Below are 18402 nucleotides of genomic sequence, written 5' to 3'. Positions count from 1 at the left end.
ATAACATAAATCATCATTAAAAATCATTTAATGCAAGAACCCATGGTAGAATCAAAATTAGGATTTTGAGTTTTTGTACAACTTTTGAAATCTTTTGGATTGACTCTTTGATTGAAGAAGGAATCAAAGATGAAGAGTCCCCATACCTTAATCTTCAAGAACCAAACGAAATTGGAGAAGAAATCAGTAGCCACCATCCACCCTAGCTCCATCTTTCACCTTGAGCTTCCATGGGGTTCTAGAGAGAACCTTTTTGAAAGAGGGAGGGTTTCTTTTTTTCTTCCTAATTGGAGTGATTTAAATGGAAGAATTTTGGTCAAAAAAAGGGCTTTATAATTTCTAGGAAAGGCAAAGAATAATAGGAAACTCAACTTAGGAAAAGAATTAAGGACCCACAAAGTTAAACTTAAAACTGTTCACTAAACTCGTCCTTCTAGACAATGCTTCACTATTTCGGGAATAACTTTTTACTCCAAAGTCAGAATTGGTAAAACTCGGTGGCGTTGGAAAGATGACTCAGAGACCTTTAATTGGATAGGTAAAGGTCCACTTAATTCATTTTGAGCTAAAAGATATGACCATTTAAAGTTTACCCTTACAACTCACTAGTTCAAATGACTAGTTTCCGGACGTAACAGTCATTTCTCATCATTTCATCAAGTTCTCAACTCCAAACTCACATGTGAGGCTGTAGTTTCACTAGTTCATTTTTAGGGTCGTTACAGAACCAGTCCTCGAGACCAGGATGTGGCCTATTGGAACGACGCCTCGAGGGGGAGGGGTGGGCGACTTTGGGGCACGACGCCTCGATGCCTCGGGGGGAGAGGTGGGGGGCATTGAGGCACTACACCTCGAGGCTCGTGGAACAGGGGAGCTCGTGGCATGAATCCTTGAAGCTTTAGGGGTCTCGGGAAACAGCGCCTTGAGGCTCGAGGGGTGGGGGCATCGGGGCATAGCGTCTCGAAGTTCGGGGGTGGGGTGGCCTCGTGGCATGACGCCTCGAGGTCGAAGGGGGCCTCATGACACGAAGCCTCGAGGCCGAAGGGGGCCTCGTGGCACGATGCCTCAAGGCCAAAGAGGGCATGATGGCATAGCACCTAGAGGCTCGGGGGGGTGGGGGGTTCCTCGTGGCACATCACCTCGAGGCCGGGGTGGGGCCTCGTAGCACGATGCCTCGAGGTCAGGGTGGGGCCTCGGGGCTCGACGCCTAGAAGCCGGGAATGGGCCTTGGGGCACGACGTAGGGGGGGAGGGGCTCGGGGTACGACACCTCGAGGTCGGGGAGGATTTCTACAAAAGAATGGTGTGAGTATTTCAATTAGTATTAAAATTAGATATAAAACTTTAAATTTTGAACAAAATTTGAAAATACTCTGCAAATTAAATATTCCATCTTGAAAATAAGAGATTATCCTTGTCATTTTTTCGACTATGTAGCAAGTATCCCTAATTTCACACGTACATTACTTTTGCTGTTTCAATGTAATTGATTTTAACTTGGCACAGAGTTTAAGAAAATTTAAAAGTTATTTTTTTAATCTTACAATCCTAAACTAAAAATATGCAGAATATATCAAAATGTCCTTTAATTTTGTCATTTTTTTTTACTATATAACAAGTATCCCTAATTTCACACATACATTACTTTCGCAGTTTCAATGTAATTGATTACTTGACACATTGTTTGCATTATTACTTTTTCAAAGTAGTGAGAATCTACGGATAAATCTTATTGGTTTGGTTATCTGTTCAGCATATTTAAAAATCGAAAATCGATAAATCGAAATGATAATACTTAAAACCAAACCTACATGATAGACTGATACACACCAGTATGAACAAAATTGATAATTTTGTTAAATATTTATCAATCGAGAAAAAAATTCATTCTTTATAGAATTGAATAAATTAAGAATGTCTCACATAAATTGAAATATAAGTACTTAGAGATAATGTCACTCCCCGAGCCTACACCCTGGACGTGGCCGGCACTCGAGAACCATTGATGGCCCTAAGCGAACCCTTGACCTGACTTACTTACTCAGCGAAAGACTTAAGTCATGAAGAAAAATACTTTTAAAGTAAACTGAACTGCTCAAAATATAACTTAGAATGTATTATAATAACCCTGCCAAAGTGGCAACTCAAGTCTCAACTTAACTGAAAAGGAAAAGTAAAGACTCATGAACTAACATCACTAACTCTGTCTATTAAGCTTCTAAAATCTGAGCGATGTCGGGACAAGACCCCCGATCATCCTAACAACTGAAATAAGCAAGCAATGAAACAAAACATAACCAAAGGTATCCTCCGGAAAGCAAGGAGGCTCACCAACTGACTCTGAGTGATCAACTAGATCAACAATGCGCTGGATGCTGATCTTGGTTACCTGTGTCTGCATCATAATAAGATGCAGGCTAACTGGCATCAGTACATTGAATGTACGAGTATGCGAGTTGGAATGCTAAACACAACATAGGCTTGAAAGGAATCTGAAGAACTTACCTGGCTCAACTCAACTTAACATAACGGAACTCATTTCAATATAAAACAGTTTAAAACAAGTGCAATATAAAGATAAGTTGTTTAAAACATGATGTCAACTCTGTGTGTATGCAAAGATACATATAACTCTGAAATGTATGTAAAAATACAATAAACTGTGTATATAAGAATACAATTACTTCTGTGTGAGTTTCTCAAACCGACAACCATTATCGTGAGGATACAACATTTTGCCTCATGCTGCCAGAGCCGTCCTATACAATATCGGGGGTATAGAACCTGAACTACTAAGTCGATTCACTAGTCTATGATAAAGAGCACTAAAGGAATCATATAAAAAGTATGAAACTTTTCTACCCATGATGGCTACATGGTTTATAGGGGTTGTGAGTTGTCTGAACTCTCCCTCATATCGGTGCTCAATACTACTCCCAAAAATGTGATATTAACTCTTATGTTTAAAACATACTTCTTTCTGTAATTTGAGATTAGAGCTCAAAAACTTAGCTCAAAGGCTCTCTCGGAAATCAAAGTTTCCTCTCTTGCTTCATTTAGAAAGCGATTACTCTTTTCTGAAAACTAGCCCAAAGATTCTTTGGAAATCGAGGTTTTCTTTCTTGTTTAAATGTGAAAACATTTTAAACTCTTTGGGAATACATAGTCCCCATATACTTTTGAAGAAATGAGTTTCAACTTTACTCTTTAATCTCTACTCAACTTGAACTTTAAGTCTTAAAACAAAGTTAAAACATTTGGAAAAGACTTTTGGAAAACTCTAAGAACTTCTTTTCACTTGATTCTTACTTCTCTTGACTTTGATCTTAACTTTCCTTGAATTGGATTATGGATTCAAGTTTCATGTTCTCATGTTTATGGATGATTTCATGATGTTTAGATGTACCTTAGAGTGTTGGAATCAACTAAAAACATAAGTACATTGCTAAGGAACAAGTACTAAAAGGTGGGGAACGAATAGGGAGAGCTATGGTCCCTGGCGCTCTGAGAGGCGTGGGGCACCAGCCCTCATAATTCAAAGAACAAGTTGGGGCTCGCTGGCTGGCGCGGCGCCCCAAGGGTGAAACTTCAGAAACCCCTTTGGGGAGCTCTGGCTGGCGCGACGTCCCACCCTCTTTCCCAGTGTTTGACGACTTTTCTTTCTTGTTTTTCATCTCTAAACCCTCTAAACTTCAATGGTTCTTTCCCCAAACACTTAGAATCATTTGTACCCTCAATATACATCAGATTCTACTCAAAAAAACACAACTAACAACATAAATCAATCTCAAGAAAACTCCAACAACACCACCCACAAGAATTCAAACGAATTTCATCAAGAACTAAAGGATTTACTTTCAAATCTAATAACTTCGCTGAAATTGAATCATGATTGGCGCGTGGGTGAACTATCCCAATGCTATGTTATCTCACATACCTTGTAGGGATCACCCCCGACGAAGTCCACAAGCTAAACTCGACGATCTTGATGAATCTTGTTTCTCTTCTCATTTCTCCTCTTCTTTTCTCTTTTCTCCAAGCCCTAGCATATTTTAGTAAAAGTGTAAACTGATCTAATTCTGATTAGACACTTACTTAATTTCCAAAGATTAAATAAAATAATTGTGCAGGAAAAGACCAAACTACCCTTTCAAAATCTGGATTGGACTTTTCTTATTCCAACAACCCAACTTCCAAAGGGCATAATTCACTCATACGAACTTAGAATCACGCAAACTCAGCGGCGTTGGAAATATCTTGGATACCATATCTATAAGTACCTCTAAATCATCCTGAACTAGAAGTTATGACCATTTGAAGTTGGCCAAAACTCAAGTTATTCTAATTTAACAAAATTTCCAAATTTTCATTCTTTCCAAAAATGACTATTTTCAATTATTAGCTTCTTCCTAGTTATTTCAATTAGCGAAATGTTACAATATCTCTCCCTTGGGAACATTCGTCCTCGAATGAGATTACTCTTAGTAGGCTAAGGGTGTAACATGCAACATTCAGTTCAAACACCCATAAGCAAAAGTAAAACAACATGCCAACTTATAAATAAATACTAAGGAAGGATTAATACCTTAATTGGAACTTCTCCGGATTCGAAGAGATGTGGATATCTCTTCTTCATATCCTCCTCAGCTTCCCAAGTAGCTTCTTCAACAAATTGGTTCCTCCAAAGGACTTTGACTGATGCTACTTCTTTTGTTCTCAACTTGCAAACTTGACAATCTAGAATCTGAACCGAAATCTCCTCATAAGATAAGCTATCCTTGATTCCAATATCTTCAGTTGGTATGATAAATGAAGGATCTTATATACACTTCTTCAACATGGAGATGTGGAACACCGGATGGACTGCTGCTAATTCTTGTGGTAGCTCTAACTTATAAGTTACATTGCCAATCCTCTTGGATATTCTGTAAGGGCCAATATACACTAAGCTTCCCCTTCTTTCCAAATCTCATGACACCCTTCATGGGTGAAACTTTCAAGTATACTCAATCATCTACTTCAAACTCTAACTTCTTTCTCCTAACATCAATGTAGGATTCCTAACGACTCTACGCCGTTTTCAACCTCTCTTAAATCACTTTCACCTTCTTCATAACTTGATGAACTAAATCTGGTCCTATCAACCCTGTTTCACCAACTTCAAACCATCCAATAGGAAATCTGCATCTTCTCCCATAAAGAGCCTCACATGGAGCCATTTGGATGCTAGCATGGTAACTATTGTTGTAAGCAAACTCAATGAGAGATAGGTGATCATCCAAATTACCCTTGAAATCAATCACATAATCTACCTTAATACCTCAAAATACTATCTCCCCCTTGTTCAAAAGCCATCACTTTTTGCTTATGAACACCTGCCTTTAATTCAAGCAATAAAAGATCTTGTTCTTGCTTTTCTTTCACTTTTGACACTAATGATGATTCAACCTCATTCATCACTACTCCTCCTTCTATGGAATCCATTAGTCGAACCCCTAGTCGTGCAAGTCTGTGCACATCTTTTGCTAACTCTTTCTTATCTTCCTCAACATGGGTAGTACTACCCATAAACAACCTGCTCAAGGCATCAGCAACAACATTAGCCTTACCTGGGTGATAAAGAATGCTCATGTCATAATCTTTGAGTAATTCTAACCACCTCTTTTGCCTGAGATTAAGCTCTTTCTGACTAAACACATACTGAAGACTCTTGTGATAAGTGAATACATCCACATGAACAACATAAAGATAATGGCACCATATTTTCAAAGCAAATACTACGGCAGCCAACTCTAGATCATGGTAATTCTTCTTATGAACTTTCAACTGTCTGGAGGACAAAGCTATAACTTTGTCATTCTGCATTAATACACATCTCAAACCAACTGTAGACGCATCACAATATACAACAAAACCTTGCGTACCTTCTAGTAAGGTCAATACTGGCAGTAGTCAACTTCTTTTTCAATTCCTGAAAGCTTTTCTCACAAGCTTCAAACCATTGAAACTTCATTGTCTTCTGGGTTAACTTGGTCAAAGGGGATGAAATAGATGAGAACCCCTCTACGAATCTTCTATAATATCCAGCTAATCCCAAGAAACTCTTAATATCAGTTGGAGATGTGGGTCTAGGCCAATTCTGCACTGCCTCAATTTTCTGAGTATAAACTTTAATTCCCTCTCCAGACACAATGTGGCTTAAGAATGCCATAGACTTAAGCCAAAACTCACACTTAGAGAACTTGACATACAACTCTCTATCTTTTAAAGTCTGAAGAACTATTCTAAGATGGCTAGCATGATCTTCCTCATTCCTCGAATAGATTAGTATGTCATCAATGAACACGATAACAAACATATCTAAATAAGGCATGAATACTTTATTCATAAGGTCCATGAATGTTGCAGGCGCATTGGTTAAACCAAAGGACATGACCAGAAACTCATAATGACCATAACAGTTCTTGAATGTTGTCTTTGGAATATCACATTCCCTTACCTTCAACTGATGGTAGCCTGATATGAGGTCTATCTTCGAGAAACAGAAGCACCCTAAAGCTGATCGAAAAGATCATTAATTCTCCGAAGAGGATACTTATTTTTGATGTTAACCTTGTTCAACTAATGGTAATCTATACACATCCTAAGGGAACCATCTTTCTTTCTCACAAATGGGACCGGAGCGCCCCAAGGTGAAATACTTGGTCGAATGAAACTATTCTCTAAAAGACCTTTCAACTATTTTTTATCTCTTTCAACTCTGCTGGGGCCATTCTATATGACGAAATAGATATAGGACGAGTATCTGGAAGAATGTCTATATCGAAGTCTATTTCTCTCTCAAGAGGGACTCCGGGAAGATCATCTGGAAAGACTTCTGGGAACTTTTTTACTACTAAAACTTATTGAATAGGAGGTATCTCAACACTAGAGTCATTAACTTAGACTAAGTGATAGACACACCCCTTGGAAACTAACTTTCTCACCTTAAGGCACGAAATAAAATGACCCTTAGACACTGCTGAACTGCTCTTTAACTCTATAACTGGTTCACTGGAAACTGGAACTTGACTACTCGAGTTCTACAATATATTGATGCATAACAGGCATGAAGCCAGTCCATACCTAGAATGATATCAAACTCTACCATGTCTAACTTAACTAAATCAGCCATGGTACTCTTATGATTGACAGAAATGGAACAATCACGATAGACCCTTTCTGCTAGAATAGACTCATCATCAGGTATAGAAACACTGAAGGGCTCAAGAAGTTGCTCAGGAAGAACATCAAAATTACTTGGATCATACCAGTGACAACATTTGGCGAATACTCTTGCTCTTAGCGACTAGCGATAGCATAAAAATGGTTTCCTTCTACGTCTGCCCTTGAAGTAGCTCATCTAGATGCAGCTCTGTCTGGTGAAGCAACTGAAGAAGACTGGGCTCGATTGCCTCCCATTACCATTACATTGTCTTCTCTTAGGACACTCTCTCATAAAATGATCGTTATGGCCACACTTGAAGAAACTAGTGGAGTCATCACGACACATCCTTGAGTGGCTCCTACCACACTTAGCACATGCATGAGTCTTAGTACCCCCTTGTTCCTTACTACCTTGCGAATGTGCAGGTTTAGCTCTGAAGTTCTGAGAATTCTGACTATTGTACTCACATTTGTTCTTTGGTATATGTGCACTAGCAGATGATGGAGCAGGTCCTTCTTCTTATGTTAGAAAGAAGACCGGTTCACATTACTCTTTTGCTGCCCGAATTTATTCCCTGTTGTCTGAGCCCTCTTATTCTCAAACTCTTTTCTATCCTTCAGTTGGTTCTTCTCAACTTGCTGCACATGGATCATCAGCATGGCTATGCCCATGTAACCTATTAGCATGGTTGCCTTACTTTCCTTACTTGAAGAACGAGGCAACTCAACAACGAATAAACTCATCCTGCTCCTCATGTCGGCAACCATCTCTTAGCTCACGAGGAAATAAACACCCCATGAAAGCACTCTTAAAACAGCCCAACTCACAATCGGTTACGCGTAAGCAAGAGTAGAAAGAAACTTTACAAAGATTAACTCTATCGCATGAAATTAATATGAAATAAGTGAGATATTTCCTAAATGTTGCAGCCTCCTCCTAATTATAGATGTGGCGCGCTTCACACCGATAACCAAGACTCTACAAACACGGCTTCATAGACACCCTAGGACTCTTGAACTCTGTGCTCTAATATTATGTTTATCACTCCCCGAGCCTACACCCTGGATGTGACCGGCACTCGAGAACTATTCCTGGCCCCAAGAGAACCCTTGGTCTGGCTTAGTTACTCAACGGAAGACTTAACTCATGAAGAAGAATACTTTTAAAGTAAACTGAATTGCTCAAAATATAACTTAGAATGTATTATAATAACATTCACTGCCAAAGTGGCAACTCAAGTCTCAACTTAACTAAAAAGGAAAAGTAAAGGCTCATGAACTAACATCACTAACTGAACTCATTTCAATATAAAGGAGTTTAAAACAAGTGAAATATAAAAAAAAGTTGTTTAAAACATGATGTGAATTCTGTGTGTATGCAAAGATACATATAACTCTGAAATGTATTTAAAAATACAATAAACTGTGTATATAAGAATACAATTACTTTTGTCGGAGTTTCTCTAACCGACAACCATCACTTAAGAGCTATTGTGATGATACAGCGTTTTGCCTCACGCTGCAAGGGTCGTCTTATACCTTGCCGGGGGTATAGAACCTGAACTACTAAGTGGATCCACTAGTCTATGCTAAAAAACACTAAAGGAATCATCTAAAAAGTATGATCCTTTTCTACCCATAATGGCTACATGATTTATGGGGGTTGTGAGTTGTCTGAACTCTCCCCCATATCGGTGCTCAATACTACTCCCAAAAATGTGATATTAGCTCTTATGTTTAAAAACATACCTCTTTCTTTGATTTGAGATTAGTGCTCAAAAACTTAGCTCAAAGGCTATCTTGGAAATCAAAGTTTCCTCTCTTGCTTCGTTTACAAAGCGATTACTCTTTTCTGAAAACTAGCCCGAAGGCTCTTTGGAAACCGAGGTTTCCTTTCTTGTTTAAATGTGAAAGCAGTTTAAACCCTTTGGAATACATAGTCCTCATATACTTTTGAAGAAATGAACTTCAACTTTACTCTTTAATCTCTACTCAACTTGAACTTTAAGTCTTAAAATAAAGTTAAAACATTTGGAAAAGACTTTTGGAAAACTCTAAGAACTTCTCTTGACTTGACTCTTACTTCTCTTGACTTTGATCTTAACTTTCCTTGAATTGGATTATGGATTCAAGTTTGATGATCTCATGTTTATGGGTGATTTCATGATGTTTAGATGTACCTTAGAGTGTTAGAATCAACTAGAAAACATAGGTACATTGCTAAGGAACAAGTACTAAAATGTGGGGAATGAATGGGGAGAGTTGTGGTCCCTGGCGCTCTGAGAGGCGCGGGGTGCCAACCCTCAAAATTCAGAGAACAAGTTAGGGCGCGTTGGCTGGCGCGGTGCCCCAAGGGTGAAACTTCAGAAACCTTTTTGGGGCACGTTGGCCACCCCCTTCCCCAGGTGTTTGATGACTTTTCTTGCTCGTTTTTCATCTCTAAACTCTCTAAACTTCAATGGTTCTTTCCCCAAACACTTAGAATAATTTGTACCATCAATATACATCATATTCTACTCAAAAAACACAACTAACAACATGAATAAATCTCAAGAAAACTACAACAACAACACCACCCACAAGAATTCAAACGAATTTCATCAAGAACTCAAGGATTTACTTTCAAATCTAATAACTTCGCTGAAATTGAATCATGATTGGCGCATGGGTGAACTAACCCAACGCTATGTGATCTCACATACCTTGTAGGGATCACCCCCGACGAAGTCCACAAGCTAAACTCGACGATCTTGACGAATCTTGTTTCTCTTCTCCTTTCTCCTCTTCTTTTCTCTTTTCTCCAAGCCCTAGCGTATTTTGGTAAAAGCGTAAACTGATCTAATTCTGATTAGATCCTAACTTAATTATAAAAAACGAAATAAAATAATTGGGCAAGGAAAAGACCAAACTACCCTTTCAAAATCTGGATTGGACTTTCCTTATTCCAACAACCCAACTTCCAAAGGGCATAATTTACTCATACAAACTCAGAATCGCGCATACTAAGCGGCGTTGGAAAGATCATTCCAAGAGATTTCCTACCATATCTGTAAGTACCTCTAAATCATCCTGAGCTAGAAGTTATGTCCGTTTGAAGTTGGCCAAAACTCAAGTTATTCTAACTTAACAAAATTTCCAGATTTTCATTCTTTCCAAAAATGACTATTTTCAATTATTAGCTTCTTCCTAGTTATTTTAATTTGTGAGATGTTACAGATAAAGACCTAAAATATGTCATTCTTTTTATTGTGTTTGGACGTGAAAATACAGTTCAATTTTTGTGAATGATCTGAGCATGATGATCCAAGCTACCAATCAATGGACTTGCCAAATTTGATTATGGACATTAGTTTTGCAAATACCATAATCAAGAATGTGAAATTGAGTGTATGCATTCTATCCAACAGTATTTTCTAAGTTCTTAACTTCTTATATTTTGCAGAAGCTCTACTTTAGATTATCTGCATGATAAAAATTATACAAGATGGATTTAGCATTTGTGGGAGGTCAAAGCTTTGACCTCCGCATTCTCGGAGTGTAGGGCACGTTCGTGGGCTCAGGTATGAGTTGTCTGGTTGCACTTGCGAACAGGGGTGCACATTTGCGAAGTACCTCTGGTAGCGTTTTGATCCAAATTCGAGGTTTCTTCCCCATTTTCCATTGGAGCTTTGAGAACTCGATGGAGGCAATTTCAAGTGAGTTTTTCAAGATAAAATAGTTGGGTAACATTTCTTGACTTTAAATCTTCAATTACCAATTATTAATATTGGATTTATGTGTTCAAATCGAGATTTTGGAAGGATAAATTGAGGGTTTTCGTGAATTTGAGTTGTTGAAGTAAAATTGGGTTTGTGAACTAATTTCAAATCCTTTTTCCAAATGGTTTTCACCAACAAGTTCCCAATGTCTTGAGTAATGTTTTCAAGTAAATATTTTCAGATTTAAACCTCAATTTCGGAATTGATTTTTTGAGTTTATTGACCTTTTTGTCTAAATTGCTTGAGTTGGACAATGTTAATTCCGGAATCTTATTGTAATTACTTGATTGAACTAGATTGTAGGGAATTTGATTTCGTTCGAAAGGAGAAGGCTCAAGCTTCGGATTGATTAATTGATTGAATTAAGACAAGTAGTCTCTTAAACTTTATAACCTAGTAGAGTCATCTATTTCCTTTCATTGTGTGTTGGGGAGTAATGGGATTGAGGGAAGGGCTCATTGTTGCACTTGTTTAAAGAAAAGGGGATTAAAGAAAATGTGACTTGTTGATCATAATGCTTGTGAATTGCCTTGTTGTGACCCTTATTTGATTGATTGATGAAGTGCTTTGATGGCACAAATGTGGACTTGAATTGTCTGAATTGTTGTCTCTTTCTTATGGAGTGACATTGCATATTTGTGTTGATTGTTGAACACCATGATGAGACATGTGATATAAGGCCGAAGGGAAATAATTTCGGCTAGTAATATTATGCCGAAGGGAAATCGGTTCCGGCTAGTGATTTGATATAAAGCCGAAGGAAAATGGTTTTGGCTAGTAATTTGATAGTAACTCGAAGGGAAATGGCTCCGGTTAGTGATTTGATAGTAACTCGAAGGGAAATGGTTCCGGCTAATGATTCGATATAAAGCTGATGGGAAATAGATCAAGCTAGAGATAATGTGCAGAAGGGAAATGGTTCCGGCAAGATTTTCATTAATTTCAGAGATCATACGCTAATGGGCAGTGAAGGAAGAGGTGGTTGACTCTCTCCTGAATTGTCTTGCAAAAATGGCATATGTTGACCAACTGCAATGTCTTTCTATTCAGGTTGTCTAGAGTAAGACAAGCATTGTTTAGTATGCCTCCAACTGAAGCATTTGATCTTCATAGGTAGATTGGTCTTCGATACTTTCATGGCCATTTATCAGTTACTTGACTTTGTTACCATACTTGTGTGTATCATTCTTTCACTGTGAATATACCTTTGCTTCCCCACCTTAGCCTATCTAGTTTACTTTCATCAAAACTGTGAGCTTTAACCATTGCTAATGTTTCCATCAAACTCCCAAGTTCCTAGTCCTGCAAAAACCTTTCGAATGCATATCCCAAGTGTTGTTGGTCCTGTTTTGAGCAATTGAGGAGTCCTTATTTATATCAATGTTGAAGATATTGGGATATTCCTCCTTGAGAGTTGTTTCACCATCAATCCTTCTAGAACTTGATATACATACCATCCTAGGTTACAAGGGAATTCCATGAGAGAATTTAGAGTCTATATTTCCAAGGCCTAACTCCACAAGACAGATTGACGGTGTTTGAGCTCCATTTTTCCTTTATACCATGTTCGGCATTGATCACATCCTTCATGACACTACCATCACCAGAGCCATATCTATAATGTCATTTCATAAGTAAGGATTTGTTATGAATTGCCAGATCTTAACCCCCAAGGCCCCCATTGCATTTTGGAAGCAAAACTTTGTCCTATATTATCAAGTGAAACTTTTGAGTACTGCTATTGCCGTCCCATAGGAAATTTCTCATGATCCTCGCATCTTCTTTGGTATGGGAAACAGGGACATAAAATAGGTTAGTATACTATCTAGGATACTCTTGATAAGTGTGAGTCTTCCACCCAAAGAGAGATGTTGAAATTTCCTCCATTCCATATATCACAAACTTCAATTTGGCACCCAAGGGGATGCCTAAATAAGTGCTAGAAAGTAAACCAATTTTGCACCACATAATTTCTGCAAGCTCCTCTGTGTTATTTACATCTTTAACAGGGACAAATAATACTCTTCAACATGTTGAACTTTAAACCTGATGAAGTTTCAAAAAACATCAGTGTAAGATTCTTGTTAGAGGACTTGGACTTCTTTGCATCACAAAAAATTAGAGCATCATTAGCATATAGTAAATGAGAAATGGTCAAAGTGTTTCCTGAGTTTGAACCCACACTAAATCCATGCGTCCATTGCAATTGTCTAGCCTTTTCCAACATTTTGTGTAGTCCTTCCATAGCCAAGATGGTGGAGAGAGAGGCTCTCCTTGTCTAATTCATTTATGTGAAGAGAAAACCCCAATTGGTCCTTTGTTTATCAAGATTGAGTATTTGACTACGGAGATAAAATATCTAATCCATTTAAGCCATTTGGTGCCAAAGCCCATTTTCTTCATAATAGAGAATTGATTTAACTTGTCAAAAACCTCTTTTTAATCAAGCTTGCATATGAATTCAGGGACTCCTGATTCAATCCTTCAATACATGACCTCATTAGTAATTAAGGATGCATCAGTTATTCTCTTCCATTGATAAATGCATTTGGTGACTAGAAAACAGTTTCCCAGGTACCTTCTTCAACCTTTTTTGCTAAAAGTTTGGCCACTATTTTATTGACATTGCCAACAAGACTTTAGGTCCAAAGTCTCTCATTTCCATAGCCCCATTCTTCTTGGGTATCAATGAGGTGAAAGTGGCATTACATGATCTCACCATATAGTTGTGTTAGTGGAAGTAATTAATTGCCCCCAAAATATTAGTTTTATGAACTCCCATGACTTCGAGAAGAAATCCATTGTTGTGGGAAGGGATCTATGGAGATGTGAGGGAGGGATCCAAAGAGATATTTTGGGAGGAATTAGGGGTAGGTTTGTGGATTAGGGATATTACTTGGGTGTTGGGTGAAATTTTAATACTATAAGACCTTGGAGGAGAGAATGGGTTGTTGGGTGATTTTGTAGTGCCATGGAATAGTTTTCGACATTTATTGTCGTTCCTTACACGCTTACCTACCTGCATATACACTTGATCTCTAATTTGCAAGTCAGTCAATCTACATGATAACCTTGTAACAAATTCAATTGCCGAAAACCTAATTAATAAAGTGAAGCGTGATTATGAAAATGTATACTAAGAATTATTTTCTTTCTCTTCAAATCCCAATAAGAATTAAGAAAAAAAAATCTGTAACATTAGTTCACCTTCTTAAAGAGAAATAAAGAGAAATTTTAATTAAAAAAATTCTATATAAGAAAAGAATGAAATTCTTTTCATTTGTCAAAAGAATGTGGAAAAGACGGTACTTTTAACTATTCTCATAATAAGCAAAAAAAGTTAAATCTTAAAGTTGAATGCTCTCAATAAAAATTACAGTTTGACCGTTGGACAGCTGTCAATGTATGGGGGTTACTATCGTCATTTTCCTCGTATTCGAATCTCACTCATCATCACAGCTAAACAATCATCCCACATTTTTCACCCATTTGTTTACACACTATAAAGTGAACCAACTATCCAACCTTTGTATGCTATTAGCTACAATTTACCTATGTTCTAAAGGCATGTCCTAAATCTCTCTTTTCCATTCTTAAAGGTTGTTTTCAGTTTAATTTCTTATTCGAGTTGGATCTTGATTCAGTGTACACCTTGTGGAACTTTTTCCCCCTTTTTTGGCACTTAGTGAAATTTAATTGCAGAAACAATTGAGTTTTGCCCATATAGGTTTGAATTTATGCTTATTTGAGTTTTGTTTCTTGGTTTTCAGCATTTCAATTATTAGTGTGGTATGATCAAAAGCAGATTTTTGTTCTTAAAATTTAAATCTTTGTCGAGATTGGTTTTAATTTACTTGTGATTTATCATTTTATTATCGTGATGATTCATTTCTCGTTGTACTCCAATCGAGAACATAGCTTCTTTTGGAATATTATTACAATTTCTTTTAACCTGCGTATGTTTAATCCAACTGGTGCTTCGGTTATTCTGTCTTTTATCTTTACAAAAAGAAAATTGGGTTTCGGGCCATCTATCATGTAAACTCTAGATACATGACTAGTAATTTGAGAGATTGATGGGAAATTTTTTATTATTATTTTGACAAATTAAAAAGTTCATCCAAAAGATGCAAAAAAGTAGTACATTTGAGCTTACAAATTTATGAAGAGAAAGTTAGGAGAACAGCCTAACAAAATCTCAAAATTAAATTTCCTCACTTTATTTGGAAATCAATTGGAAAATGTAAGGATATTGGGTTGGAAGAGTATACTATATTAGGTGGGATATTCATGATCTTAACTTTAATGAGAAATCACAGACATCACTGAAAAAGTTGAGTAAGAGATGGCTTTAGTAGACATGACCTCCCTCCTCTGGCCGCACACACACACACACGTAGGGTCAGTGTTGGATTCCAGGTCATCAAAGGTGTATCTTGGATTGTAAGAGGATGGGTGCACTTTACTATCCTTTGGTTTGATTCCATAAAATTTTATGATAAGCAAACTATTATAAAATAATATCACTAAATTTACAACTATTGTGTGTGTGTAAATTAATCATAACCAACCACCAAGCTCTTGTCCTCCATGGCCGTGTAATAGAAACAACTAGTCTTGGGCGAACACCATACATGGCACGATAAGTATGAAGGGTAGTGGGTGGCTATCATACCCTTTGTATAGCTCAGGGAGAATCACACCTGAAAAGCTAGCTATTAAAGTGGAGAGCCCAGGGTTATATAATCCCCACATCAACACATTTCTGTACCGAATTGGGTCTCAAGTCCCATGCATATTTTGTGCTTTTAGGGGCTAAGTTTTAGTCTAAAATTACTTGTGTTTTTCAGCTTTTGTTGGAAGAGCATTGACGATCCATCAGTTTGACATGCTAGTTTAGCTTTCAATTTAGAATCTAGTCATATACAGATCCCGCTACTAACTATCATTGGTTCTGTTGTTGAAGAGTTGTTATCAACACTCTATTTTTCTAAATTTATATGACATTTTATTTCAGGACATTACAAAATATTTGATGTCATTTCTCTAATTAATTCCTTACTGTAATGATAAACTAGTATCACATTGATCATTAATTTACAACAATACTTCTTTATTCAGGTTAGAGCTCATCAAAGTGAGCTCACATAGATCATTCATATGTCTAGGCTCTGTTTCCACGTCAATGGTGTGATAGTCTGATAGACGAAGATGCAAAACTTAAGTTAAAGCCCTATAGTTGAAATGGAGTGGTAACCAATAAGGAAATACATACCAGAGTGAAGGATGGGTTTTTTAAGACAGTTGTGAGACCAATGATGGTGTATGTGTGGATGTTGTGTATTTGAGGTCCGACATTATAAAAAATGGATGTTGTAAAAATTTGAATGGTATGATGGTGTGTGTTCATACAAAACTAGACAAAATAAGTGATGATTATGCCAAGTTACAAAAAGCACATGTAAAAGATAAAAGAAAAGAAGTCCCTGAATTATAGTTTGGAAATGTCTACATTAGAAGTTCAAATGCACCAGTGTGACTCTATGATGGTTGAACATTTTAAAATAGATGAGGTAAACAATTCAGTCTCATGGGCAAAGTTGTCTCAAAGAACTTACAAGTTCTTGAGATTCTTGTTGAATTAGCCTAAAAAAATATGTATAAATGAAGCACAAGATCCATACTAATTCCAATGGTTAGGATTAAGGTTTATTTAATGTTGCTACAATTATATTAGGTATTTTGTTTTCCAGGAGTCCTTTTAGTTCATAACTGATTTGTATTTTGGTAGAGAACATAGAAAAAACTTTAGTAATAGAGAATCCTTAGTAATTATCTTAAAAAGATTGGAATGAAACTCCTCCAAATGGAATTAGAACCCGGGTAGAGTGGAATGGTTGCAAACAAACTACACATTTGAGATTAAGGCATAGTTATAGTTGTATGAACCGCACAAGTTTAAGGAATTCATTCAACGAATGGTAGTCAAATTTTGACATGGTGTTTTTTCCTTTCACCTAACTTTTTAACTACTACTACTCTTTGCTAAAATACCCCAATGAAATTAGCTAATTTATATTTATTCCCATTGATGTAAAATACAAGGAGTGGAGTATTAAGTTTTTGCATTCCCTTCTATTTGATTCCTGGAAACTATATGCATCTTTGTCAGCAGACACTTTTCCCATTCCCAGTACTCTTTGTCCTTGTCTTGTTCTTCAAAATATATAACAAGTCTTCATCTTTCCATCCTTCTTCTCAGGACATTGAATGTTCTTCTTTAGGGAATTTTATGTGCAAATCACTGTTACTTCGTCCTTTTTTTTGTATAATTTTGCTTTCAGATAATGATTATTTTTATCCTAAAAGTGATGCTTCCAACAGCTATGGCTGCAAGAACTTACTTCTCTATTGTTATCTACAGCCAACTTAAGTTCCATTTAATACTTTCCTAGTTTCTTAATTTTTGGGCACTCCAGTACCCCTCAAACGTATTTGTACATTCTTCTATGTTTCTTTGTATTGCAGGGCTTAACTTTTTATTCTTCATAATCGAAGTATATTCACAAGAATACAAAATGCCGATCAGCAACATTAATTTGACGTCAGGAATTCAAATATTCTTCATGGATCTAGCGAAGTAATAACCTTTCTGGTTTCTACAGGAGTTTAGGAGATTGGGGTTTTTGTGATGGAGGAAGGAGATTCTCCTGTAAGAAGATGGGAGGACCTCGATAATGATATCTTGGTGAAGATACTCCAATCTTTTGACGTTTTTGAATTGTCTGTTGGACTTGCTCATGTTTGTAATGTGTGGTGATTGGCTTGTTGTGATCAACTTCCCTTGAAGACGCTGGACTTGTCGGTACTAGTATCAAACTTTATCAAAAAAATATTCACTTCTTTGTTGAGTAATTTTACACTTTATTTGAAAATCAGTGTTCGGCTATGAAAATTTTAAATCCAATTTGAAGTTATATATCAAATTTGAAACAACTTATAACCTGTTTTCCAACTCATTTTTCACTTTTAAAGTTGTATCTCAAATTTGAGATGTACATTCAACCATGAGTATATGGCCAAACGCCTAGTTATTCTGGAGAAGCAAAAATTACTATGAAAATGAATAAGGTAGGTAATTAGATCTCCTCTTTTTTCAGGTATCCACGGCTTAAAAGCCTTGTTATGCTATCTTGGAACAAAAGAAAAAAGTAAACAATATGCAGGGCTATTCATATATGGAAAGATCTTGAATCACTAACAATGCCTAATATTGCACATGTCATTGAGGAAATTGCCAGGAGTTGCCAATAATTTTCTAAGCTCAAGATTATAGGGCCCTGTGATCTGTTGTTTGCATTTACACTGGTATCATTTCTTCCAAACTTGGAAGTGTTGAGTGTGAGGTGCATAGTGATATCTAAACTTTCTTTGGTTAT

General features: G+C 36.9%; 1 protein-coding gene across 1 annotated transcript in view; it reads right to left on the bottom strand.

Annotated features, from left to right (window-relative positions):
* LOC125808426 (proline transporter 2-like) overlaps positions 1-18402 on the bottom strand; it is a 237028-nt gene that overhangs the window by 210270 nt on the left and 8356 nt on the right. The window lies entirely within an intron of this gene.

The sequence above is a fragment of the Solanum verrucosum genome, unplaced genomic scaffold (genome assembly GCF_900185275.1).
Source record: "Solanum verrucosum unplaced genomic scaffold, falcon-dt-bn FXZP01000112.1, whole genome shotgun sequence".
Lineage (NCBI taxonomy): Eukaryota > Viridiplantae > Streptophyta > Magnoliopsida > Solanales > Solanaceae > Solanum > Solanum verrucosum.
Note: the sequence above shows the minus strand (reverse complement) of the source record. Positions and strands in the feature narration are given on the sequence as shown.